This window comes from Oenanthe melanoleuca, chromosome 2 (genome assembly GCF_029582105.1).
Source record: "Oenanthe melanoleuca isolate GR-GAL-2019-014 chromosome 2, OMel1.0, whole genome shotgun sequence".
NCBI classification, from domain to species: domain Eukaryota; kingdom Metazoa; phylum Chordata; class Aves; order Passeriformes; family Muscicapidae; genus Oenanthe; species Oenanthe melanoleuca.
Genome location: NC_079335.1, coordinates 37540708 through 37567139, shown reverse-complemented (window position 1 = coordinate 37567139; position 26432 = coordinate 37540708). Strand labels below are relative to the sequence as shown.

At 39.2% G+C, this 26432-nt stretch overlaps 1 protein-coding gene across 2 annotated transcripts in view; it reads left to right on the top strand.

Moving 5' to 3' along the window:
* FAM110B (family with sequence similarity 110 member B) overlaps positions 1-26432 on the top strand; it is a 108441-nt gene that overhangs the window by 24574 nt on the left and 57435 nt on the right. The window contains exon 2 of one of the 2 annotated variants that reach the window (XM_056485308.1): positions 4408-4538. The gene's annotated coding sequence lies outside the window, so the exon portion shown is untranslated. Of the gene's footprint in view, positions 1-4407; positions 4539-24603; positions 24960-26432 lie in introns of those variants that run through there. The other variant, XM_056485309.1, reaches the window with a different exon arrangement.

The following is a 26432-nucleotide window of genomic DNA, read 5'->3' as shown; positions in this document are numbered from 1 at the left end:
TTTGAACTCTTAGTTGGCTGTTGTCGCCAAATTCAGGAACTTTCACAAGTTTACAGGCTTTCTTCTTTCAAGTCCCTTGGCAAGAGATCCATATTCTCAAAGGCTGAAGAGGGTAGGAAGTGGTACATTAGCATATAAACACAGTTCATAAAGTCCCAGTTGCAGTTTTTGTTGGCACTCCTTGAACTGTGTTTGTGCTTTCAGCTGGGGAGTACTTTCCATCATTATCTGCTTTTCTGGGGAGTTTCTTGAAGGAATGGTTTTCTATAAGAATTGTGTTTATCCTCTTGATAGCCACCTGTCTTAGCAGACCTAATTCTGATTGCTTTTTTGTTGTCATTAGTTTGTTTGGTATCTGATTGTTGTTCCTCAGGTGCACAAAGGAAGTGACAGCTGGAAACCCATCAGGTCCATCCATGCTGCTGCTTTGTTCAAGTCTGTAATTTCCCTGTCCTTCAATCCCCTCTAAAACAATTCCTCAAAAACACATCATCTCTTTTGCTCATCTTTGGAGCCCTAATTTACCAGGCTGCCCACTGATGCTTCAGCACCCTAATTACTCTGTCATGATGGCTATACATATTTTTCATTTACTTTTTAACTTCAGAAAAACAAATCCTATCCTGTAGAACCAGGTAGTAGGCTGGCCAGAAAACCTGCTTTTTTTTCTATGTTCCTTTTTCTTTTTGTTCCTATTAGATTTTAATAACTGATACACACTGCAAATGAAACCCTTGGTGCTGGAGAGTAGAAAAGAGTAGTTAAGAAAGTGGGCAGAAAACTAATAAAGGTAAAATGAAGATCTGCTTTTTGTCTCTTCTTGTAGATACGTTTCTCAGACATGCATGCAAACAAAAGTATTAGTGTGTTGGACTTAGTGATCTGCTTCTAATTGAATCTTTGTTTCAGTATAATTAATGTTTAGGAGATTAGTGCACTTTGATGCTTCTGCAAATGTGCTGTAACTTTCCCTGACAGTTTTTAGTGGCTAGATAGCTGTGCTATCCTGGTGAGATACTCAGGGCTGCAAGAATGGTGGGACTGAAATCTTGAAACTTTTAAAGATGTTGCTACATCTTTGTTCCAGTTGTCCACTGGATATAACTCTTGCTTGGGGAAATTAGCAGTATTTTCATCAAACTTTGCAGAGGGTAAGGCTCCTCTTAGTACCTTCTAGGTGTCTAGGTGACTAAATTTATTAGTCTTGATCTGAATTGGGATGAATGCTTCTAACAAATGGGTATCAAGTCAGAAAAGATGAGTGTTACTCCACCTCAAAAGTAAAACCTTCAGTACTGAAGATACTATTTATTAGCCAACAAAAGTAATATAGAGTAGTAATTAAAGTAGCAGTGTGTTAAATATGAATGTATTATTATTAACTGTGGGAAGTGCCTGACTTGAGATTTTTCTGTATCTCTTTAATTTGATTCCTCAGTCTTTTCAGGGGCTTAATGCTGAACATGGAAACAGATTACAATTTAGTTTTATTGTTGATGTAAATGAAAGCAAGTCTGTCTGCAGGAGTAGAAACTGCCAGAGTTAGTGGTTATGGACCCTTTCTGACAAAACTCCATTAATGTTTTTGAAAACTGTGTTCTCTAAATTGACTATACCTTTCAATTTATACTTGATGCTAGAATTTTACCTGAAAATTATAGAGATGTGAGAGTCTGTACCTGCTGGGTGTGAAAATGTAGGATCTGCATTAAAAAGGTTTTATAGTTTTTCACAATACACATTGCTAGATATTCCCTTATTTCTAGCTTCATATATAGCTGAGGAGTTCTCAACCTCTTCTGCTTTGTTAAATGACTTTATTCTCTCACAGAGGTTTGTCTGCGGAGAGCACTAATATCTTTTTTTGACACAGAAAGTATATCTTGAGTGGCTAGATTCCTCCAGCTGCCTAATTTCAGTTTCCTGATTGATGCTGCTTCTCCGTGACAGAGATGAAGGTAACACCTTATCAAAGCATCACGTTATCAAATGCTTAATCATGTGCTGCTGAGCTTCCATATCAGTTTATTTCTTTGTAAAGGAATCCTATGTTTTTAAAGACTTTAGTTTGGATTATGGAAACCTCATGGTAGGCTTGAGAGAGGTTTGAAGGTTTAGGTTGATGCCTTTGGGATTATTAGAATAAGAAGGCCATTTATTCATTCACAAATCCTTCTAAATTTCGTTTGGCTTCTCTTCCATGAGATGTGTATTTTTGTAAGTATTAAAACTTTGATTTTATACTTAGCAAGAGAGGAAGAACATAGCAATTGAGGATCAAAAATCCTCTCAGAAAAAAAAGCCCAAAGACTTGTTGATACTGGATAATGAAGCAGGAAACTACATGTGTCATAAAAGGCTCCAGTTTGTTGGATAAAGGCTGAAACTCAGGATGTAGTCTATAAATACAAAACAGGTTCATAAAAATATTTTTTTTGAGCATTTTAGAGAAGCTGACTGATAACATTGCAGCTATTTAATATAAATATATTTGTGCAGATGCATACACACACATAAACTCAATACCAAACTTTCATCTTTAAACATGAATATATTCAACCTAATCATATTTATTTCCCATACGAGACTGGTAACACTAGTAATACCAAATATAAATTTGGGACCATGTTTTTTGCAGATGCTAAACCAAGAATTTAATGGAGAAGCAAAAAAGAAAGGGACTCTAATTTCAACAGGCAGAAGGGAAGGAATTTGTGAAGCTGAGTATTTACCTGCACAAAATACTGTGGGGAACCTTTTTTCCCTACAGTATTTTGTCACAAGTTCTTGTTTTTAAGGAGTACATCTAGCAATCTTCTGGGGATTTTGGGGATGTCTTCTATCCTGACCACTTGATAGCTGCTAAAATTTGTCATTCAACTTGGAAATAAGTGTTTGTACTTGAACTTGCTCAGGCTGTTGGCCAATCAACATGGCTGGAACAGATTTGTTATCTTCCACTAATGATAGTGTTCACTTTTTTCCCCTTTGACTTGTCAAGTATGAACTTACAGGGATCCTTTTGCTTACACAGTTGCTTTGTTTTTTAGACTGAAATGAGCATCATTAAGAACTGCTGCTTAAAATACAGTAATTTAGATATCAGAATAATTTGTAATAGAGTGTGTTTCTGGCTGGTAATCTGTTGTTGTGCTTTGTTGTACTAAACAAGGCAAGGTTGAAAAACATTTTTTTTTTTTTTTGCTATGTTTTTAATTTTTTTTTTTTACCAGATACCACAATAACAGTACTACAGCAGGCTCATAATAGCTGAGTAGCTGTAATGCTATGCCACTCTGAATATGCTTATGCCTTCATCTTTCTCTTGTTATTTTTTTCTAATTTTAAGTATTTACATGCAGATACCAATCCGTCTGATGAATATTGCTACCAGTTCAGTTTGTTAACAGTATGAGACCAAAAATTATTTTCTTGAACTTGTGCTTAAGCTGTTTCTGCATATATTTTTGTTGCATCACATGGTCTGTAACCTGACTGCAGTCCTGTTTCTAGAGTGAATAGCTGATTAGAAAATTAAAGTAATTTGAAACCACTCAGAATTGTTTGCTTAGAGGAAGCTGCTGTGCCATCTGCTTGTGCCAGTGAGGGTGCTTGACCACATACTGTCAAATAAAACCACAGAAATATCATGTACCCAAGTACTTTTCTGTGATTAGAGCTGGTCTTACCTCAGGTGGCATTTTGAGAAAAAGAACATAAACAAGGATTTAGGTCACAGCTTGTAAACTACTAAATTCTGTGTGGTTGTTCTGCTTGTAAAAGGCAGTGGTGAAACACACTCATTTCAGGAAGGCAATCTCATTATCCTTCCCTTCTGATGGTGGAATTTAAAGATTTTTATTTTTATTCTTTCTGAGCATAAGACATTGTTCTGGGTGGACTTTAACAAGGACTGCTTTGTGAGCTGGGTGGAGGCTGTGCAGGGAGGCTGGGTGGTTTGCAGGCAGTGTTCTTGCCTGCAGGGATGCTGCATTATGTGAGTCCCCTGAGAAGATGAAGTGTCACACTTGTGCTCTTTGCCCTGCAGCATTTCCAGTGCATGTCTCTGAGCAGTTTCAATGTGGGGAAAATAATGACATGAGAGAAATTCAGAATTTGTACCTGTAGGTCACCTGTTAAATTTCAGAGCTTGGAGATTATACTGCCAGTCCCAACTGCATAAAGGCTAGAGACCATCTATAGCTGACTGAATGCTTGTCCAGTATTGCTAAATAAACACCTCTTTGCAGCCTTTAAGTCTCCAAAAGGTTATGTAGGGTTCTAATTTTTGGAAATTTACATTGTTTAAACCAAGATGCAGCCTTTAAGGACGCTGTTCGCTTATCCATTTTAAAAGTGTGGCTTTGATGGTGAAGCTAAATGTCTTCCCTGTTGCTGTGTCTGCAGGCATTGATGCAGGGAGCCTCTGGGAATTCCAGGGTGAAGAGATCTGACTTCATCTGGAGACCTCTGCCAAAGGTGAAGACCTCCAAACAGGCCAGGCAACCTTGGCAGGAGTTCAGCAGTCTTACACCAAGGTAAAGTGATTCATTTTCCAAGCAGATTGAATTGTCTGATACAATTTTCAAAATAAGGATTTTTCTTTTTGCAAAATAAATGCTCAAGTGCATGTCTGAGCTTTCTCCTTCTTTTATGTGTATAGCTCCTTGCTACCTGATGCAAATGTTATAATAGCAAATGCTGGGGGCAGGGAGAGGAAAACATGATATGCATTGTAGGTTAGAGCCAGAAGTAATTCCTGAGATTATTAGTAGAAAGTTCTTTGTTGGCAAGGGAACAGGCTGTTTCTGAGCTCTACAGCATACTCTGTTATTAGAAACAAATCCCACTTCAAGTGCCACACTCAGAGCTCGCTTTGAGTGGCCACAAAAATATGGAAACACTCCCTGGTATCTTCAGAAATGGGAGAAGAATGAGGTTTGTATATGATGATTTTCTGTTTATCAGCACTGTGGTGATTTCTTAGCATCCAGAACCTGTTCTTGCTTGTTCAGGATACACACTGATGGAAAAAAAAGCACATGTGACCCCAAGAACTTTGTTGAACTTATCAGTGTTACAGTTGCACACACTTAGGAGATTAGACTGTGCTATGGTTTTGCTTGCCAGTGTTTTGAATGTAATGATGATATATACAGGATCTTTCCTTCAAAATGATGAGATCAACTGAACTAAGTGTAGAGAGTTGGCTGAAAAAAGTGTATAGTAGTGGAAATGTTTCCTACAGATTTATTTAGGATTGAACCTAGGTGCTTTTAAAATTCTATCAGCTTCTCCATTTTCAAAAGCTACCTGTTGCGAGGTGTTAACTTCGTTGTTGAAAAGCTTCTTAAATTAATATTTTTTTTCACCTGAGAAGAATTGCAGATTTTTCTAGTTAACCCTTTATTGATCTTAATTTAAACTGAAATTAGAGCTCTGAACTAGATGTAAGTTCATCGTCCTTCCATCCATGGAGTAAAATCAAAATCAGTGTTGAGTTCTCCCATTAGCACAGTCAGTGCTTCAACTCAACCTTCCCTCCTGATCTGCTCACGTTTTGGGGTGAGAAGTAAGCACAGTTTACAGAAGTAAGCACATCCATTTGCTGCCCTCTCTTTGCTTCACATATCTTGGATTTCAGCTGCACCCCTGTTTCTCCAGTCCACTAGCAAGGTCATCTTGAACAACTGAGGACACTGTATTCAAACCTTGAAAGAGCAGAAAAGCTGCTGCTGATGGTTACAAAGTGATTTCAGACTGAAGGCAAAAACCTCATCCAGAAATACTTATCTCTGTAATGTTTCCCTTTGTTACATTTGCCTTAGGAATGCACAAAGCAATACAAGTTGAGATAACCATACATTACAAAAACTATAGCATTTATTCTGGGAGTTATTTAAACATTTATTTATTTTCAAAGTGCAGTTTTATGCATGGAGAGAGTAAAGACTTCACAGAAGGTATCCTCATAATCCCATGGGGTGCATGGGTGTATTTAGGTGGGGTGATGGTGAGCTTTCAAACACAGCAGTGTCAGTGTGGTGTTGGGATTTGGTGACGCACAGCATCCATGAGGGAAATGCAGCCTTGAGCACTCTCACTGCTTCCAGCAAGGCAGTTTGTTCTGTGCCTCTCTCTCTTGTTTCCCTTTGTTGGAGAGGTTTGTTACTAACTAGAAACACATGATACGAGACAGCCAAATGTTCTGGTGAAAATCAAGGACACTTCATAGCTGTGAAGATTTTATATTTGCCCTAGATTCTTTTTTTTTTTTTTTCCCCTCATTGATGCAGCTGTAACTATTGTAAATTATATGAATAATTGATCAAGGAGTTCTTGTTACCTCAAATCATGTTATGCTTATTGCTTTTTAGATCTGTGCTGCTCTTTGTTGTACTACAGCATTGCTCCTATGCTGTTCTGTGTGTGTGGTTTTTATGGCCTTAAAGTTTTCTTCTGCTTCTGACACTTTGCTCGTCTCCTCTTTCCCCTTCCTTGCAAGAACATGTTGTTTCTGCTTCAGTATATTCCATGATCCAAGTGAAAAGCAGAGTCCTTTTTAATCGACAGCAACACGTTTTAAAAAGCCCTTTCCAGCCCTGGGAACTGTGCAGTGCACACATCTGGTTTCACATAAGCATGAATTGCTGGCTTCACAAACACAGAGCATGTAGTTCTTGCCACAGAGTTAGCTAAAGTGTTCTGTAACTTGAGACACTGTTTGAAATAAAAACAAAATTGTATAGCTTCTTTACCATGCTAATGGAAAACATTTAATTTGCTTTTTTTCAAGCCAACCAAAAGTATGACGCAATGCTGCCCAGGCAGATTTACAGTGCCTTTTCTTCCCTAGAAATCAATACAGCTTGCAGGGACTGCTGTGGGAGCTGGCTAGCTGACTGCAATCCAGCTGCATTCAAATGTAAACTTCTGTACCACAAACCAAAACCAGTGATTTTGATTTATTCAGGCATCACTGTATCTCTGAGATTGTGGTGTTGGATTTATTCTTTGCATTATTGCCATTAATACTAGATTGGATTTCAAAATAGCAGGTTCAGTGGGCTTACAATTTTTTTTTCATTAAATCATTCAGTGATTTTCTTTGTTTCCTGAATTGCAGTACTTAGGTATGTGGTAGTGGTACCAGCAAAAGCAGATCTATGTACATGGCCATGTGTGCCTTTCAGTGCAGTCTTTTTCCACCCCTTAAAAACAAATGAAAGAGCAACACCAAAAAGCAGGTACTCATTCAGTGTAAGCATTATGGGCTAGCATAATAGTCTTCCACTTTGTACAGAGTAAGCCCTGGATAGTAAATGTTTGATTTCTCTCCTGCTAGAACAGGTAAAATGCAAGAGTTTTGTGTGAGTCCAAAAAAAATTTTGGAGGAGAACCATGAGGTGTTTTCATAAGTTGAAGCCAACAATGCAGATTTTCATAGTACACCACTTATTTTGCCTTTGTTTCCTTTCTGACTGCTCACTGCCTCCACTAATAGCTTTGACATTATTTAAACTCTCTGCTTTAAGAGGCTGTTGGTGTTTCTCTCCTTATTTTTTTTCCTTAATGGGATTTTAGTCTTGCTTAAGAGCTTTCCTTCTGGCAGAAACTCTTTTCTGGAAAGGCCCTTAGGGATGCCTGACACTGCTTTTCTCCCTGAATGCTGTATTTCTTTGGGAAGTCTGTCACTGGTGGTCTGTGTCTTGGTCATACTTAGTTCTACCAGAAGGAAAATCACTTGATTGCTAGCTTGCCAAAAGGACATTGCATCTTGTTCTTTAAGAAGAAAAGTTCTACTTCCAGTTCTCATGCAACTGTGATCCAGGTTTTTTTATCCTCCAGCCATTTTTCTCTCATATACTTAATCTCATAGTGAATAAACAGCTTGAGAAGACAGGGTAGAGGAACTGAGGCCCTTTTTGCAGGGATAACTCAGGGTGTCCTGGGTAGCAAAGAGGAGCAGGCACATTTTGGAAATACATTTGGCCTGTAGGTTTTCTTTTTGATTGTTTCAGAGTTCTTGTTAGCATGAAAGGTCTGTCACTATAGTTCTTCTTTTGCCATTTTCCCTGCACTAGCACTGGCAGTCCAGGCTGGAGTATGCCATAAAGACTTCTAAAGCTATACTTTGAATAAAGCTTACATTTACTACAGAATATTTGCTTTGCATGCTTACAGTACAAGCACTGTATTCCTGTGTAAACACTGTAATGAAGTTGTTAAGAAGAAAAGAAAATGCTAACAGCGTTTGCACTAAAGTTCATGGAGCATGAGATAGCTGTGCTTAGGATGCTGGTGCTTTGAAGGGATTAAAAAAAGCTTCTCAGAAATAAACACAACATTCTCAGACTAGCAAAACACTGTGCAAGTGATGAGAAGAATGGCACTAATTATTATGTAGAGAATAATCTGATTTGAAATGCCATAGGGGAATCCACTTTCTGATCTGACCTTCCTACATATGAATTGAAGAGCAGGACAAAGTACAGGGCATGACCTAAAAATGGTAGTCTGGAAGCTTCTTTAGGTGTGTTGGGTCTTATTTTTGTCTAGCCTGAAATGTTTTTTCCTCTTTAGTCAAACCTGAATAAAACTGGTTTGTGTGTTTGTGTTGTCCTCGTGGTTCCAGCTCTGCCAGACATAGCTACTTTATTTTAAGAATTGCTCTTACTTGGAATTTGAGTCCTGCTGGAAACAGTATGTTGTCAGGAGGATGCAGTCTTGCTGTTAAGAAACTTAAATAAGATAAGGCTAATCCTATTGTATGCTTCTACTTTAGAGGTAGTGTAGAAACTTGCCTTTCCTAGTTAGGGCACCATACCATTCACCTGCTTTATGGGATTTCACTCCCATTTTTTTCTGAATTGATGGTTTGGTTAGACATTAATACTCAAAATGCTTCACACATTTGTAGATGGCATTATATTGTGCCAACTCTCAGACTTACAGAAAAATAAGCCAGCTCTTGTTTTCTAGGAGTCAAAGAAGGTGAGAGAAAATAAATGTACCTATAGTGTCTTTGATTATGTAAAATTTAAGTTTCTTTTATTCAGGATGTTTAACTTGTTTTCTTTTATTTATGTATCAGTAGAGATAGAGTGAGGATTAGGATACTGAATACTGTGAGCTTTTGCTGAGATTATTTATGAGTTTCAAAATCATCAACTCTTTGCATATTGACATTTTGGATTGGTGCTGAACCAAACTTCATTATCCTGCTTCAGGAAGAGGTAGTATTGGCTATTTAAAAAAACCCAACCAACAACAACCAAATTTAAGAATTCTCCTACAGGTGTAGGAGGATAATCTACTTCCATTATTTGTTCTTACTTTGATCTTTTGCATTTAGAGATTAAACTGCAAAGTTACTTTAGAATGAGGTTATCATTTGAGTTGTCTAAATCAGCTTTAGGCTTCTTAAAATTTGCAGCATAACAGATGATTTGTAGAGAATTAGGCTGTTAGAGTATATGTTCTGAAAATAAGTTGGTTTACAAAAGGCACACTTTTGAAGCTCTCCTAAAAATTAGTAGCTTTGTAAATAGTTTACTCTTGGGCAGTGGTTAGATGTCTGTGTGTGAGTAATGTGCAGTTGTCTCCTCTGCTTTCTTCTAAAGGACCTGAAACTTTTATAGGATGGGATAGTTATCAGTAGGTTTTGACTCACTGGGAAGATCTAGATTAAGAGCAGAAACTTTTTGTTGTTAAAGCAGCAGCTGACTTGCTGTGTGCCCTTGGGCATGTCCTCTTGACTTCCTTGCACCAGTTTACCATTGTATCCATTGCCATCACCATAAAGTTCTTTGTAAGCTTTTAATCAAAATACAATTGAAGCTGTTTTATTATTCTGAGTGTACTCAACTGCATTTGCAATGCAGTTCCACATATGGCAGTGTAAAGTGCAATGGAATTACACAGTTTAGTCTATAAAGAACTTACACAAAATAAAACCACCTTGTGCAACATGTATTATAGTAAAGGAGATTTGAAAAAAAAAAAAAATAAAAACAACACACACACAGTGTTTTATTTTGGATTTACCAGAGTACACAAAGACTGCTAGTGGGGGATAAAGCTGTTTGGTTAAAAATGGGAATGCCATGACTATAAAAGTTGAGAGAGGAAAAAAAAAAAATATCTGTCCTAGAAGGACTGCGTGGCAGTCTTAATTTGCCTAAGTCTTTAGCAGAGATTTTCCACTTCTGTTTCTGCCAAGTAAGTTAAATTTATGAAGAGAAGCTAAGCTCCAAGGGTTGGATTGTTAGTATCTTTTGACAAGGTTAATGTGGTGAAGCAGAATATTGATAATAATGAGCTGACATTTAACAGTGGACCAGCTGAGAGATCCTTGTGTTCCTACGTAATGTGAAGATTGAGTGTCCTGTAAGCTTATTGTTTTATGTTTTGTACTTGCTTTTGCATGCATGCCAGGACATGCTCTGGGAAGAGGCATAAACTTTTTTCCTTTTTTCTTTCACAAATACATTTCTTTCCTGTCTAGAGCTGGAAAAGAGGAGCACAAGAGGGGTTTTGTTAAATACAGCAAAATCTAATTACAGCTTGATTTAAAGCCACATTTACACAATGGCTGAGGGGTGAGTTCACTTCTACAAAAACAAACTTGTTGGCTTCCTACTGTGCATTGGGGAATGTGAAGATGCATGTCCTGGAGAGCAACTGCCTCCCTCTGCTGGCACCAGCTTTTCTTACTCTGGACTACAGCTCTGCTACATGATACAAAAATACAGCTGTACTCCTATGCAAAAGAACAGTGATGAATGAATTCATGAACTCACTGGTGTGTGCTCATCTTACTGGTTATGCTACAGGTAATACATGGGAGATCATGTGTTCCATGTGATGGGCCTGATGTCTGTTTTCTACCAGCTGTAGAAACCTTGTTCCTCTAAAGGAATGGTTGTTTCCTCCAATCTGTATCTTGAACCAGCATGTCTCTGCTGGTTCAAAGGAACAATGTGGGTGAGCAAACTACATTTTCTGCTGTTGTGGTTTTCACTCTGTGCACCTCTGGGATGTGCAAGATCTCATTTTGCTGAAGTAGCTGAAAATGTGGTTTTGTTTCTTCAACTGGTTCAGATGTTCTTTTAACTCAGTTTCTCAGATGACAAGGTTGCATGTCTCCAGCTTACTCAAAGTTCACAATTTGTAGTATGTTTTTCACTTCCAGAGATACCTTTTGCTCAAGAGCCCAATCACAGGTGGCTTCATAACAGCAACTCGTAGTTGAGACTATGGTCTTTATTCTTCCCTTGTTTCTGGCTGATGACTGCATTTTTAGCAGTTTTTTATTATTGAACTTGCACTTTTTGCTGCTACTTCTCCTTCCATTTCTGATACTCTAGTTCATAAGAATTAGAACAGCAGAGTTTAGAGATTAAGTATTTGCAGTGCCACTATTTAGAAAAAATGAGGCTCTGTGGAGGTAGAAGGTGGCTGGTGGTGAGACTGAAGTTTCTGTGCTGCTCAGCAGCATTGCTGAGCTGTGTTTGGAAGCTGCTCAGTGAGGAGATGTGTGTTAGTGAGAGGCTGGGGCAAGTGGGAGGTCTTAGGGAGGGAGTAACAGTAGGGTTAGATGGGAGGGAAGGGGTCACTGATATTCACAGAAATGAAGGAGGGACAACAGAGCTTGCCCAGAAGAAAGCACTGCAGGCACACTGGTGCAGAGGCAGAAGTAGAGGTGGAGATCCTGGCATGGACAGCAGGTGGATGGAAAGCAGTGGAGGGAGATATGGCCCTCTGAGCTGTGTCTTTGAAGAATGGTTCTGTTGCAAAGTCCAGAAAATGGAGTGCAGTGGCAAACACAGTGCAGTACAATGTCCAGTGAGGTACTCATTGTCACAACCTGTGTGTCACAAACCTGCTCTTTGTCTCACAGGTGGCTCTGGGCAGTCACTGCTGGAAACCACACAGACAGCTAAAGGAGTTTTGTGGCTTTGTCTCATGTCAACCAGAAATTCTGCAGTTGCTTTCTCAAGAGGAGATGACTTGAAGGGTAGAGGTCTATGGGTTGCCTCTACCTTTTCTTCTGATTACTTTTTATTGTTAAACACTTACAGAAAAACAAAAACAATAATCAACAGTTTGATAAGATCCTGGCTGCTAGTCAGTGTTGATATGCAGAAGTGACTTGGTATGAGTTGCAAGCTTTGTTCTTTAGGAAGCTTTTCTTTCAGCTGTGAGAATTGTAAAGTTATTCTCCTAAGAGATGCTCAGATCTTCCACCCTCACCCCTGATAACTAAACAGACTCAGTGTTCCTGCTGTTCCTTTGGCGGATACATATTCAGAGATAATGACACTTTCAGCTGTATTAATTATCAGAGGTACACTATCAAAATACTGGGTATGTGATCTTATTACTTCTCTGAAAGAGCCATAAAATGTAAAAACAACCAAATTCTGGCCCTTGTAAAATTTTTGTAAGGAAGATTAAACCTAAATTTATGAAGAAGGTTATTCCAAAAACATATAGTGTATGAGAGGTTGTTTTCTTTGTTCTAATTACATTGGATCTTCTCTGTATTTTAAAGAAATTTAACTCCTTTTGGTGGATCTAATTTTTATTTAACAAAAAGATTTTTGGGGCCCTGTCCAAGTGAGAAAGTTTACAGAACTGAGGCATGGGGTGGGATAACCCTCCTGTTGTATCCACTAGATGAGGCTGCCTAAGGGGCTTGATGTACCAAATGGTGCAGTAGGTCACATTAACCCATTGATGGCTGATCTTGAGCACTGAGTGCCCACTGTGGGTTTTTCACTGACCAGTGGTGGCATGGGGCATTGAGCTGTTCAGAAGGCAGTACCTGTGTGTTTTCTGCACCAAGAGCTCCTCTCCTTCATGGAGGAAGCAGCTCTCTTTATCTGCAAGGTGGTGAGCTGTAAGTGCACTTCCAGTGGAGGACCTCAGTCCTGGAATTTCACCACTGTCATTGCCAGTTCTGGAGTTGTCTCCCAGCTTACAGAAGCTGCATCATGGCACCAAATGTAGCTTTTCAAGATAGTCTTTATCCTTCCATAAGGACAGCTAATGTCATGGTGGTGAGAGGGGGTTATCCAGAATTACCTGCTCTGCAATAAAACTAAATGTTTCTGCCTAGGCCTGTTTCTTAGAAGATGTGTTGAATGAAAAAAAAATTCCTATTTTTTTTTCCAGAGGAGCTGGTGCTAGTCTCTGTGATCTCTTCAAGTCCGAGGAGTACAAAGAATAGAAAATAAATTCTCTGTGAGTGCTTTTGCAGCTGATTTTATTTTTCCACCATTGTCCCTGAGTCCTCCTACAATGGAACAATGTAATGAGAAGAGCTTGTTACTCTCAACAATTAGCAGGTTTCTTATTAACAGACTTCTTAATAGACTTAAGTATAAATATTTGTGCCAGATAAATGCACAATTTGGAAGCTAAATCAGCCTTCCCTGATTTGAATATGTCAACATCTTCAAAATAGTTTTCTGATCTGCAAATTATTTTCCAGAAAGGAACATGTTTTTGCATAGATCTGTTTAATACTGTTTAGCAAAAAAAAGTTAAAAAATATCACTGTGTCTCTTTTACTGCTGCTGCCTGCTGCAGCCACAGTTTGTAATTTTTACTAGGTTAGGTGCTCTAAGCTTTCAAAGGAGTGAAATATTTTCTCCTGTGTCATATAAACAATATTTGATCAGAAGCACTCTAGAGTGAGCTGCTCAGATAAAGAAATAGCAAGATACATTGCCTCAGCCAAAAACCAGTAATCTCAGTGTGGGTTAAGTTGTCTTAATTTGGAACTGTTTGGCATTAAAGTGTAATCAGTTCTATTTCCAAGCTTGCTATATTCACATCAGTTTGAAATGAAATTTTCTGTTGCCTGTATTATTTCTGTAGGGGTTTGTCTTCTGTAGAGTTTTCTTTTTGTCATCTCTCTTCTGTTTCTGTGTTCTACTAACAAGAACAGGTTCAAAGAAATGAATAAATCTATATAAACAATGCTTACTTTGTGACTGTTTCAAGTAGCATCTTAACTCATTTCTACAGGAATGTCTTTTGCAATGCTCATTCACTTTTTTCACTGCAATAGGCAGCCTGTAATGAAAATGTTGACTCACCTGAATGATGTCTCTGTTTTCTTTATTCTCTAGTTCAGATTGCAAGATAATTTTAAATTGCAAGTATTAGATCACATTTCCTTGGACAATTGCTTTTGATTATACTAAGTTACTGCACTCACCTATTTAAGTCACAGTCAACATTTTAAATATCAAAGTGTCAAGGGAAGCAGGAGGTGTCCTATAAATGATGTTGTCTCTATATTATATTAGATTAATATTTTGAGTCTCTTCAAGTTAATGGTACTCCTTGTATTAAAGAACTTTGTATAAAGAAAGAAATTGATTTATCTTGTGGCAAAAAATACAGGTAATTTTTGCAAAGGGGGTGGGGCAGAAGGAATTAGTGAGATGTAGCCTGGATATGCACATAGTGTAGTCTTTCATTCTTTTATAGATTGCATGACAGCAGCCTTTAATTTCTGAATGCTTTAATTCTAGGGCAAGTACTCAAATGACTCACCAGTTATCTAAAGCATCAGGTAACTATACCTATCTTTAGCTTTGTTCTGTCTTCTTATCCTTGTTTTTATCTTCATTTTCTCAGTGGTAGGCTACAGTGAGTTTAATAATGTTTAGAAAAACAAAAAACCCAAAACAATGTGGGAAGTGTTCCCAAGTGTTCTCATGAATACAGCCTCTGCACCTTTCTCTTGGGATGGCCAAGACAGAGGATAAAAGTTCTTGGTCTCCTTCCACAGTACCTTAAACACAACATAACTTGACCCCACCTGCCAACAGGCTGCACTTTTCAGCTGGAGGTGACACTGTTTAAGAAGAGATGTCTTCTCTCTGCTGCCTGCAGCAGGTGCTTTCCTTTTGGTGGTTGGTCTTTGCCAAAGCACAACCTTGGCTTTAGCTACATTCCTCCACCACCAAGGAATTGCTGCGTGCTGCAGAGTGTGGTATTTCAGTAAAGGGCTCAGCCCTTCTAGCTAATTCTATCAAAGTGCTGAATGGCAGGGGTTCAGGCAAGAGATCAATACTCCTTTTCCATCTGACTGTCTCACAGACTATGTAAATTAAATCTGTCTGTCTGTAAAAAAAGTTATGTCTGCACTACAAGAAATACAGTTGGCAAGAATGAGCTGCTGCTTGTGTTGCTGCTGGGAAGGATCTTGCCTGGATAATTTTGTTTTCAAAGTAGTTATTGGTAAGTTCCCCTGAGATTTGTAATAGTGAGATGCAAATAATCTATACAACAATGACAATTCTGCTGTTTTCCTCACCAGTTGTGTAGATCTGCCTGCAGCAGGCTTTGCAAGTTGGTGAGGTGAGCAAAGATATATTGCCACCTGGGAGGCATCCTTGGTTTTCTGGAGTTCTCTGCCTATTAATACCTTTCATGTGTATTTTTCTTGCCTTTTTCTTCTTTGACACATGGTTTTTTTTGTTTGTTTGTTTTCCTTTGTTTTTGTTGTGTTTAGGCTTTTTTCTGACATAGTGTACTTCTCAAGTGCAGACATGCATCTCTTTCACCACCAGCAGCTTCTGCAGATTTTAGACTTAATTTTTTTTTTATATCCAGGCCAGCTCACTTATTCCCAGTTAGTTAGTTTTGTATTTTCATTTGCTTGAGGAAGTTACCTGTATAAATTCTGCTGAACATTAACTCATACTCAGCTGCAGTAAGGCTGGAGGAGTGTCATGGGTTGGGACATGTGAGATGTTCTAATATTTGATACAATTTGGCAGACTTTAAGGAGCCTCTCATTTTACTCCAAATTTTTTCTTCTACTAGTTTTGGGAATTGAAATAATAAGTATCGAGAGACCTCAAAAAAATATGTGAATACTGCAAAACATGACAATTTTCAGACTTTATGCACTCTTAGGTCTGTGAAAGTCAATTTAAATCCCAAGTTCTGAATGAATACAGACTTCTGAAATAGTTCTTTGCTCTAACATAGAGTGTAAAATTAAGAAATTGTACATCTAATTTGGTCGGGTTTTGTTCTTATTTTATTGATGTGATGCAAAACAATAGTAGAAGCTACTTTTACCTGATGTAGTGTGCTAGTTTGCCACAAGAGTTTATTATATCTGGAGTACCACAAGGGAAAATCAGCCTTCTAAATTCTTCCCAACATCACTATGTCAGATCTGTTTGTTTGTTTTAAATGAAACAGATATGGAATTATATAAATGGGGAAGTTGTATGTACCCCAAACAGCTTGAATATTGTAAGACAGATAAATTATTCGATTTTTACAACTGGCCATGCACATGTTGCAGCCTGTGTGTTGAACTGATCAGCATGAAAACTCAGTATTATGTGTGGGGTTATTCACATTGGTTCCACTCAGTCCTTCCAAATAGGAATATTTGTGCTAGTGAGGGGATATGGTGGGATTGCCAGCAGCAGTCCAACTGAGTATAGAAATTATGACATTTTTTAAGTTATGCCATTTCTCATAGTTATGCAGTTTCTGTTATAGAATACAAATAATGCCAATGGTGAAGTCTGTGTTAAACACTTAGGCAACTCTGAAACTTGCTAATGTTTCATTTTTCTAGCAGCCCTTTTACTGTGGTTATGCTGCTTATGTTTTGACTACAGACTACTGGAATTTGCTTTGAAAATATCAGTGTCTGTTTTATTTGAGGATTACTCTTGGAGCAGCTTCTTCTATAAATCCTGGTTAAGGCAGACTTCAAGAAAAGACTTTCTTGTCTCCTTTCAGTAAAGGTTGCATTGTTGTAGAATGTGCAGGAGAGAAATGTTTGAGACTGACTGAAAGGTCCAATTCTGACTTCACTTAGTTTTGAGTGCTCACATTTTGACCTTCTATTCTCCTGTTTGTGCCTACTTTCTGTAGGGACAGAAAGGGCTCCTGTTATGCCATTAAAGTTATGTTGTATGGGATTATTGATTTCCCTTCCTACCACTGATATGTTTAGGACTTTAAGGCTCAGGGCTGAGAGTCAACCACTTGATGTAGTGGGAAATCAGGGGTCTCAAAAATGCACTGAGCTTCACTGGATACATTATTAGAAAAGCTGAGAGCTGAGCTATACTTGCTGTCTGTTGGTGCTCACAAACTGTATGTGAATTTACAATGAAGACTAGGTTCAGGCCTGTAACCATTACCCTGATTTTTCCTAATCTTATGTTGATATAAATTCTTGGCAAATTAATAAATGCCCACTAACGTGATGTGTAAGCAGTGTTAAATTACAGTGCCTGTGAGATGAAGGTTGTTATGTGCTTGCAATTTGCTTAATTTAAAACTGAAAATTCTAATGCTTGTGCTTTTGAGACTTGTTCTGGAAGTGCAGTGGAGTTGCATCTGGGACAAAGGTCTGAAAGGTTCCATCTGTTTTGGGCACTTCATGAGAATTGCCACCTGAAGAAATTCTGATTATTGACACCAGTGGTATTACAAGTGGTGACTTATGTGAGGATACTGTGCCATGCAGACACGTGCTTCTGGGAAATTTGGCACCTTTTTTTTCCTCCCAGGACTGGGAAAGGAAGATGAAGAAAAGGCCTGCTATTTTGCACAAGGAAGGTTTGAAAAGGCTGAACAGTAAGTAATGTGTCCCCAGAATGTGGCAGAATTCCCCTAGTGCATGTTTCCTGTATTTTTCAGAGCACTTCGTAGATCCCATGCTGATTTTGGTAGGATCATCACTTTCCCTTTCACCTTAGTTGGAGCACTGTGCAGGGATGGAAGTGTCTGCTCAAATGTTCAGAAAAGGATGGAAAGGTAGGGGTGGGAGCCACTCTGCTTGAGGAATAGCCACTCATTTGTCTCCATTTGTGCCAAGTCTTTATAGCCCTTCTCTATGACTTGTGTACTCATTTTGCATTAGGGGATTGGACAAAAGCATCAAGCAGTTCTTGGAAGGAGGGTAAGGGGATCTTATCAGCTCAGCAAAATTTAACTTGCTAGGTGTATAAGCTGTCCAAGATGAAAGTATGCTTTTCTTCAGGAACATTATATGGAACAAGAGTCCTGATGACTCTTTCATAAAAGAGCTTTTGGCTTGTTCTATTAAATAATTAAATCTTTCTTCCTGGAGAGGCTTTTCATCTGTGCCAGCAAAATGCTTCTGGCTTCTTGTAAGAAAACCGTGAGACTGGGTTCCAGTATGGCGAGTCACAGTTGCTGGTTTTATATGGACACAATTTCTAGAAATTTAATTATAATCTTAACTGAGATTAAAATCTAAATTTATTTTACTTTTGGCTAAAAGGGATTGACACTTAATAGGCTGTCTTCAAACTCATTAGCCTTGATTTCTGTGGTAACCAAAGCCATTGCATAGTTTTCTTCTGGGATTCATTGTGCTAAATATCTTCAATTCTGGTGTAAAGTAATAAGATCTTAGAGTGGCTCTGAAACCCTGAATTATGGGTGTGGACTGGAGACTTGAAGTCTCAAAGGTTTGCAATCTCTGAGCTCCCAGGGAGCTGCCTGGCAGCAAGGAGGGTTTTGTGCAAGTGCCTGTATGCATTAGTGTCTGCAAAGAACCACTTCGTGTTCCAGCAGTTGCACCTTGGCTTGCTTTCTAGTTGCTGCATCCTGCAGCTCAACATAAACACCTTTTCACATAGGGAGATGTAAGAGAGTGAAAAACAGTCTTTGAAGAATAAAAAAACAGTGGGGTTTAGAGAGCCTGATGGGTCTTCATTGTCATCACAGAAGATCAAAGAAAACCTTGGAGCTGCTCTTTCTACTCAGAATTGGAAATAACATTCTTAATTACAGACGTGAGCAGGTCTGGCAGAGTTTTTTCTTCAAAGGGAGGAATGCTATACTTCATCTTTCAGCCTTTGCACTCTTTGCAGCACTGCATTTTTGAAAAATTACACCTGTCCTCTAATGGAAGACTTTTATTTAAGGTTTTCCCAGGCCAATCTTATCTCAGTTGGATTTACTCAGCATCAGGTTGTGTCACCCATTTCAGCAAGGTGATCATAGTGAACATGCTTCTAAACAGAGAAGAAGAAAATGCCAGCAGGGGTGATGAAGATTAATAATGTGGAGGTGCAGGAAGTTTACTTACTATATTGCAAGCTTTTTTTTTTTTTCTGCTCTTCCACTAGGGAAATCAGTACTTGTCTGTCAGCTTTCTGGTTTAAGGGATACTCTCAGGGTCCCTGTTTCCTACAAGCAGCTACCAAAAATGTGTCTCCACTTATGAAGCCCTTTTGTGGCTTGTTCCAGTGTAGTTTTAATCTCCTATGTCCTTGTGAGCAGCTAATTTTTGCTACCATTATACCTTGTATTAGGACTTCCCATGACTGATGTAAGATGGTGGTTTTTTTTTTGTTGTTGTGTTTTTTTTTTTTTTGTTTGATTTGTTTTTTGTTGTTGGTTTTGTTTGTTGGGTTTTTTTAAATTGTGCTTTTTTTAAAACCTGTTTGTTGTTGCCTGCAAATGTGTCTTTCTCACCCAACCATTTGGAAGCAGAGGCTGCTTTTTCTGTAATATATTTTCCAACCTTTGACTCGCTAGGGTCATGATCATTGGTTCTGTGTGAGTCAGTCATGAATTATATGGGATCCATGTTCTGGATGCACTGTTTAAAGCTATTTCAGTGTTTATTGTAAACAGTGTGGTCGCTTTCTGTGGTTCACCAACTTTTGTGGCTGTCTAGCTGGTCAGCCAGAGGCTGAGAAATGGTGGCTGCAAGGCACACATGCTTTGGTCTTGACTGGCCTTGGTTGTGCTGACAGGTGTTACACCTTTTGAAAAGGACAGTTCATACTGTGTCTCTGCCAGCTGCTGTGGGGAAAGGGAGGGGAAAAATAAGTAAGGTGGAAATACAAGAGGGCACAAAGCATATTTATGTAGTTTGAAGTGGCTGCTGAAATATGGTATAGATGCAAAGAAAACCTTGCACTGAAGGAAAAATGGATGGAACTTGAGGAGGAATGGAAAGTTGGCATTGGTATGGAGATGTGTTGAGTGGTATGTAAAGGGAAGCATGTTTCAGGGTGATGTGAAGTCTTTTACATGCCCATTTGTTTGGGATTTGTGTGTTCCTAAGAATAGAATAATACTGTGTTATTCTGGTTTTGTGTCCAAAGTGCAGGTGCTCTTGCAGGCTTCCCTTGAGATCTTTTATGCCACATCCACCAGCAGCAGGGTGAAGCCCAGCTCACTGACAGCTGCTCCTCCCCTGGCTCTCCAAGGTGGCAGTGCTGGGCTGGTGTCATCATTTCAGTCACTTGGGTTGCAGTGAGGTGCTGCTAGATGTAGGTCTGTGGAGGCAAGGGATGGTAGTGTTCTTTAGAAAGGGGGTGTGGAGGATGTTTTTGTTTGGTTTTTCTATGATTCTGAGATAAGAGTGAATAAGAATGCTATAAAAATAAATAATCTGTAGGGATCAACCTTAGTGCCATCCTGCAGCAAGTCTCTGGCATTAATATAGAGACATCTCTGCCTGTTATTAATCTTACAGAGCAGTTCTGTCTGGGGCATTTATGGATATAATGAGCTCATTTGAAAAAAAGCTTGAAGTTCCAGGTTCTGTCCAACTTCAAAACATGATTGAGAGCATTGAGAAATGCACACTTGTGGATAGATAACTGCTTGCTTGCCACTCAAAATTGGGGCAATCCAGGAAATGTCCCTGTGCTGTGCAAAATGAAAATAAGTTTGTTCATGCTGAGTGCTAACCCCAAGGCATTTGTGACTTCCAGAGAAAAGATTATACAGCAAATGCTACGCCCATGTTTCATTTTCCTCCCTAAATGATGGGCCTAGTGATGAGTTTGCCACCAGCTGGCAGACTTCCCATATACTTGTTAGGAAAGGAAAGAGCTCAGCAGATAGCTATTGTGAAATCAAAGGTTGTTTTCAAAAGAAAAAGAAAATAATGCTAGATAAATTTATTTGGGAAGGAAAACTGGAATGCAAAAAAATTAGTGGAAGAGAAAATTGTCCCCTTATCTTTTAAATTGTGTGAATATCAGAAGTACCATCCAAAAATCTTAAGATTTTATTGTTATGTAAACATAACCATGCGATGGTTTAACTTACTTCTAAAAGTCTAATGAATGCATCAAGCCAAGTAAAATATTCATTAGAGTAATTGGTTCAGTTCAACCTCTCAAGGCTACAGCTTGGAAATATACACACTATTGCCTTTAGGAATGCAGCATGTTGATTCACCAGCCATTTTGCTCAACTCATTTTCGTTCCATATGCTTACTATACTTTGCAAAATCTAATTAAGTAACTGAGGTGGCAGTTTGCAAGCAATATCTGATACATTTTTAAGCCAAAGGTTAAGTGGTGTCCAGAGTAAAACCTGTTCAGTTGCAAGACACATCAGAAATTTTTAAGATATTCTTGTATTAAAATAATTGGATATGGAAATACTTACACAAGTGATAATAATATTGTAAAAAGTTATTTGTTCCCAAAATAGTGATCTGTTTGTTAATTCACTTGGATATGCCTAAATGAAGTGTAAAATTCATTGATGTGCTAGTTAGACAGTTTTCACTGTAGGAGGCTGGTTTTTGTGTCATATGATGAATTCATCATTCCCTCATAGGTTTTCCTCTCTCCTCCCCTCTGTGATGGACATCTGCCTCAGACCATATGGTTTTGGAAAGATTCAATTTAAATTCCTCTGTCGAGGAGCTGTGCTAGAGAAAGCCTGACTTGCTTATAGCTGCTAAAAATGTTGTAGAGACCTTCTGTTTCCATGTGGAGGAGCAGGAACTTGCAGCTTAGCACAGGCAGGGAGCTTGTGCCAGGGAGAGGCTTCTGCTTTCGATGAAAGTCTGCCCGGTATTGGCCAACTTGTGTACCTTGCACAATTTGTTCATTTCCAACAGAGGCTTGCTGGAGTGTCTTGTGCTGTGTCCTCATGAAACCTGTGTTCTCTGGGATTTGAGTCTCCTGTGGCTGTGTCCTTATGAAACCTCTCTTGGCTCCTCTTGCTGGCACATCTCTAGATGGCTCTGTCCTGTCACAGGTCCAGTGCATTGTCCAGGTGCTCGTGTGCCATCACCATGGGCAGCAGGACAGGCTGGTGGAGCTCTGCATTGTCCTCAGATGGAGTTCTAGCCACCTGCATTGGCCAAATGTGGGTTCTTGTGTGAGCACTGACTGAATGTTAGCCCCACTGTGCAGTTCCCCATACCTTCCTGACCCAGCATATCATCAGTGGTTAAAAGCAACTGTAAATACTGGCACACCTTGGCACTCTTCTGCCTGATCTGCACAGCTAAACACAGGTTTAGTGAGTACTGATTCTGTTGCAGAGACAAATAGGTGTTTCTTGAAATGCACCTTTACAGCTGTTTGTGGGTTTGCAGCTGCTACCGTGGTGTTTTAAAAAACAAAGCAACTCCTGGGATAAACACCCTGCTGCAATGGTGTGTTGAGAGTGTGCTGCCAGGGCAGCCCTTGCTGGGGCTGGGGCTGAACGTGCCCTTGGAGCCAGCAGCTGTAGGAGGAGACAGAGGCTGGCTGCTGGGGAGCCTGCTGGAGCTGAACAGGGTGAAGCATCAAGGGCTTGGAGCTGCTGGGCAGAGGGGGACACACATACAGGCTTAGCAGGTTGCATGGGAGAGAGCCAAAACTGAGAGTCCCATAGCAGCTGAAGCCTGGTGAATTCCTGTTTCAGGTTTTTTGGTCATTTTTTCAAGTCTCGTACATGCCTTGGTGGTTTGCGGATGGGGATTAGATTAAAGCAATTATTTGAGTCTCTTTGACTTTATTTCTTGTTTGTGTTTGTTCATCTTTTCTTTTGCTTAGCAAATGTGAGCATTCCCAATAATCAGAGGACTAGGGTAAAGACTTTTATTGGTCTTATTCCCCTACTGCTACCTTTAGAAAAATGTTGTTAGAAAAACAACATTTTGGATCTGATCATCAAATCGTTGTGCATCCCTTTCACATGCCTCTTGAACTCTTCCAATTAAGTTTTTAAGCCCTGTATAACTGCTTCTCCTGCCTTTCTTCATTAAATACATAGTTTCCTGGTTTCAAGCAGTATGGCAGAGAAACTTGGAATATTCCACAGTATTTTAAAGAAGCACAGTTTATAAAAATTGATGAGCTTCTTAGATGATGTAATCTAAAAGGGAAGACTTAAAACAGCCTTCTTTTATTGAAACACAGAACTTAATATTGACAGAACATTGAATCAAGGAGCAAAATGTCACTATCTTTGCATATATTTTTTATTTCTAGGCATGTATAGCTTTGAGAATATTAGTCTTATATTAATGAAGTCTACTTCTAGCAAAGAGCAACTCTTTATGAGCAATTTTTACTGGCAGATTAAGAAAGCTATAGCTATTTACCTATTGCCAGTAAATGTGGTCTTGCACTATTGCTACATTGAGATCTTGTTCCACTAGTAGAATTTTATATAGTACCAAATAATAATTTTTGTACTGAAGTAAGTACAATAGCTAGAAAGTGTTTATAGACAGCCTTTAATATCATGTTCTTGGATTGTGCCTGTTACTGTGTGGTGCTGTTGATAAGAATTAAGAATTAGAAAAAATGCCAGTGTGGGCACGGTGGAATTCATTATTGCAGTGGGGCTCAAGATCTTGCTAGTGTAATGTTTATGGATATGGTTTATGTATAACTTAGTGAAGCATCTTAAAAATGCATTGTAGTTTGTATGTGTATAATGCTGTAGCGTTATGGTATTTTGTAATATCAGTCATGAAAAATGTACTGTATCTCATAAGAGAGAGTTGGCACCACAACTGGTTTTTTTGATAGTCAGGCTGTGTATTTCCATCTTGTCACTGCTGTTTGAAAACCTTTTGGTCAGTGTGGAGCTTAGGTGATTATATGAACCATGTAGGAGCAGGAAACATCTGAAGAGTGTTTTTCTGTTTGTGCTAAACAGAGTGATGATTAATCGAAGTGTACTACCAAGGAAGACTAAACAAGCATCTGTATCTTTTTTCATAATTATTTACCTGATGTTGTAAAAGCTCCTGGCATCCTTCAAGTACACAATGTTCTCTTGGATCATAACATTCCTTTGTTTTGTTGACTTATTTATTAAATAAGCGTAAGTAAGCATGTAGAACTTAGTTGTGTTAGTTCCCCATACATCTAAGCAGTCTTTGTTCATGATTTTCCAAATGACTTAAGTTGTTTTGCATAATGGCAAAAATTTCCTTGGCATTTGGACCCTAGCCTCGTGAAAGCTTAGTTAGGACTTTATGTGCCAATGCTCACAGAAGCCCTCTGATCATCTGGGTGTCTGCCCACGGGGGAATGTAAAGGGCAGAAGGGATCCTGTTGAATTCTGTAGGGCTGCTGTGGCTGAAGGCATGCGTGTGGTGCCTTGCTGATCTGAGGTGCACGCTGTAGGCTGCACAGAGCCCGGGATCCGCTCTGCGTGCCGCTGGCAATGCCTACACTCCGAACAACAATTCCTGCTGGCAGAACCAGCGGCTTCATTGTGTCTCCTCGGAACAGACCTGGCAAACTCCGAGCGGTCAGCCTCTCAAAGGGCACACCTAGGCACATCCCTGTTTTCAGAGGCAGGGCTCTGCGGGGGCGCGGCAGTGCGAGGTGCGATGTGCCGGGCTGCGCCCCAGCCCCGCGCTCGGCAAGGGCTATAATTAGATTAGCAGCCTGCTGACAGCGGTGCCAGCCTGCGAGCCTCAGCGAGCATGTGCTGGATTCTGCATGTGCCTCCCGCTTATTGGCGGCGGGGTTGCTGCCTGCCCCTTCGATAGGTTTCCCCAGCAATCTTTATGCTGCATTACAGACATAGATACGGAGGTGCTGCCTGCGTGCAAGGCAGAGGTGCTCGGCTCGCAGCTAAGAGGAAGCCCGCGGATGAAAGGCGCTGGGCTTTGTTGCAAAGCATCAGTACTTAAGGACTGCTAGCTGGGAGCAGAGAGGTCAGTGGAGGAGTTGCACTTGGTGGTAATTACTTTCAGGTCTTTATCTCTCCGGTAAAACAGTCATGCATGAAATGAATACTGTTAATCATGTCATCTGTTTAATTTGATCTTGCTTTCGTTAATATCACGTATACTCCGGTGGGAGAGCCATCAGATTACAAAATGTATCGTTAGAGTGGGCTCGGTTCAAAAATAGAGTGCATTTATACAAGAATATTGCTTTCATTTGAAATCTTGAGCCTGTGCATGAGAGTGATTTTACTGGTTGCCTTTTGTTATGCTAATAGAAATATTTTTTGTTGGAATGTTTTCTGCCGAGCAATTGAATTAGAGCATTTAAAACTACTAGCATATGAAGATAAATCTGTAAATATTGATCAATTTAAAGAATAATTTTGTGAAGTATTCTTTAATATAATCACAGCAATAACTATTTTGATGGCTCTCTTGCAACAAGGTAGAGGGATGAGGAGTATTATGCTATTGTTCTTTCAACAAAGATGCTGGAGCCTTCATGTTTGGGTGGATTCTTTGTTTCATCTACTGGCTTTTATTTTAAGTGGCTTTCAAAATGAAACTGAAGCTATTCAGCCTGGTAGATTTCAATATAACCTTTGCTTGCACATACATGTATTTTATATGTATTTGTTGTTCTCAAAGGCTGAATTTTGGCCCAAAGCCTTGTTTATTGTGAGAACTGCCTTCAGCAGTAGAAAGAAACAAGATATATTTATGCCAATCTTTTAATCTGTGATTCTGAGACTATTACAGTATTTATCATAGCGTCATCTCACTTAAGTTTTTTTCATACTTGACCTACGCATCAATTGATCACAACTTTTCCTATAAAAAGCATGCATATTTAATGAGACCATTCTACAGTGAAAGCCGTTCAGAACAAAAGAAAGCAAGCATAAAGTATTAAAAATCAGTCCCATAATGTAGTCATGACTCATTTGATGAGTTTTGGTTATTAAGGCTGACTGGTGAGACTTCAGTTAATGCCCTTGTGTGTGTCAGACTCCAGAGCCCACATGAACTTGTGTATTAAGTCACCAGTCATCTGGCTGGCTGGCTGCCACCATGCGTCCGAGGTACGGTAGATTGTCTCAGCCAGGATCAGAAAGGTGTTAGGAGCAGGAGCTATTTTGGTATTAGTCTTCATTCTTCCCTCTGTGCTTATCCTTGAAGAGGTTTTTTCTACTGTATAAACCAAAGTAAAATTTAGGTTGTTCCCTTTTCAAGTATTTGGTGTTAAACTGTGTTACCTTATGAGTAGATATCCTCAAATGTGAGCATTTATTCATTTACCAGCTTTACATGGCAGTAATTTACATTTACAGCAAAGACACATTCTTTATTATTTGTGATTGTATATTCAAACAGAAGAGTATTTGGGCGGTTTAATCACAGCTGGCACATAACAGTTTGAAGTTTTGCTAGTGACTAAGTTAACTTGGCATCTATTTT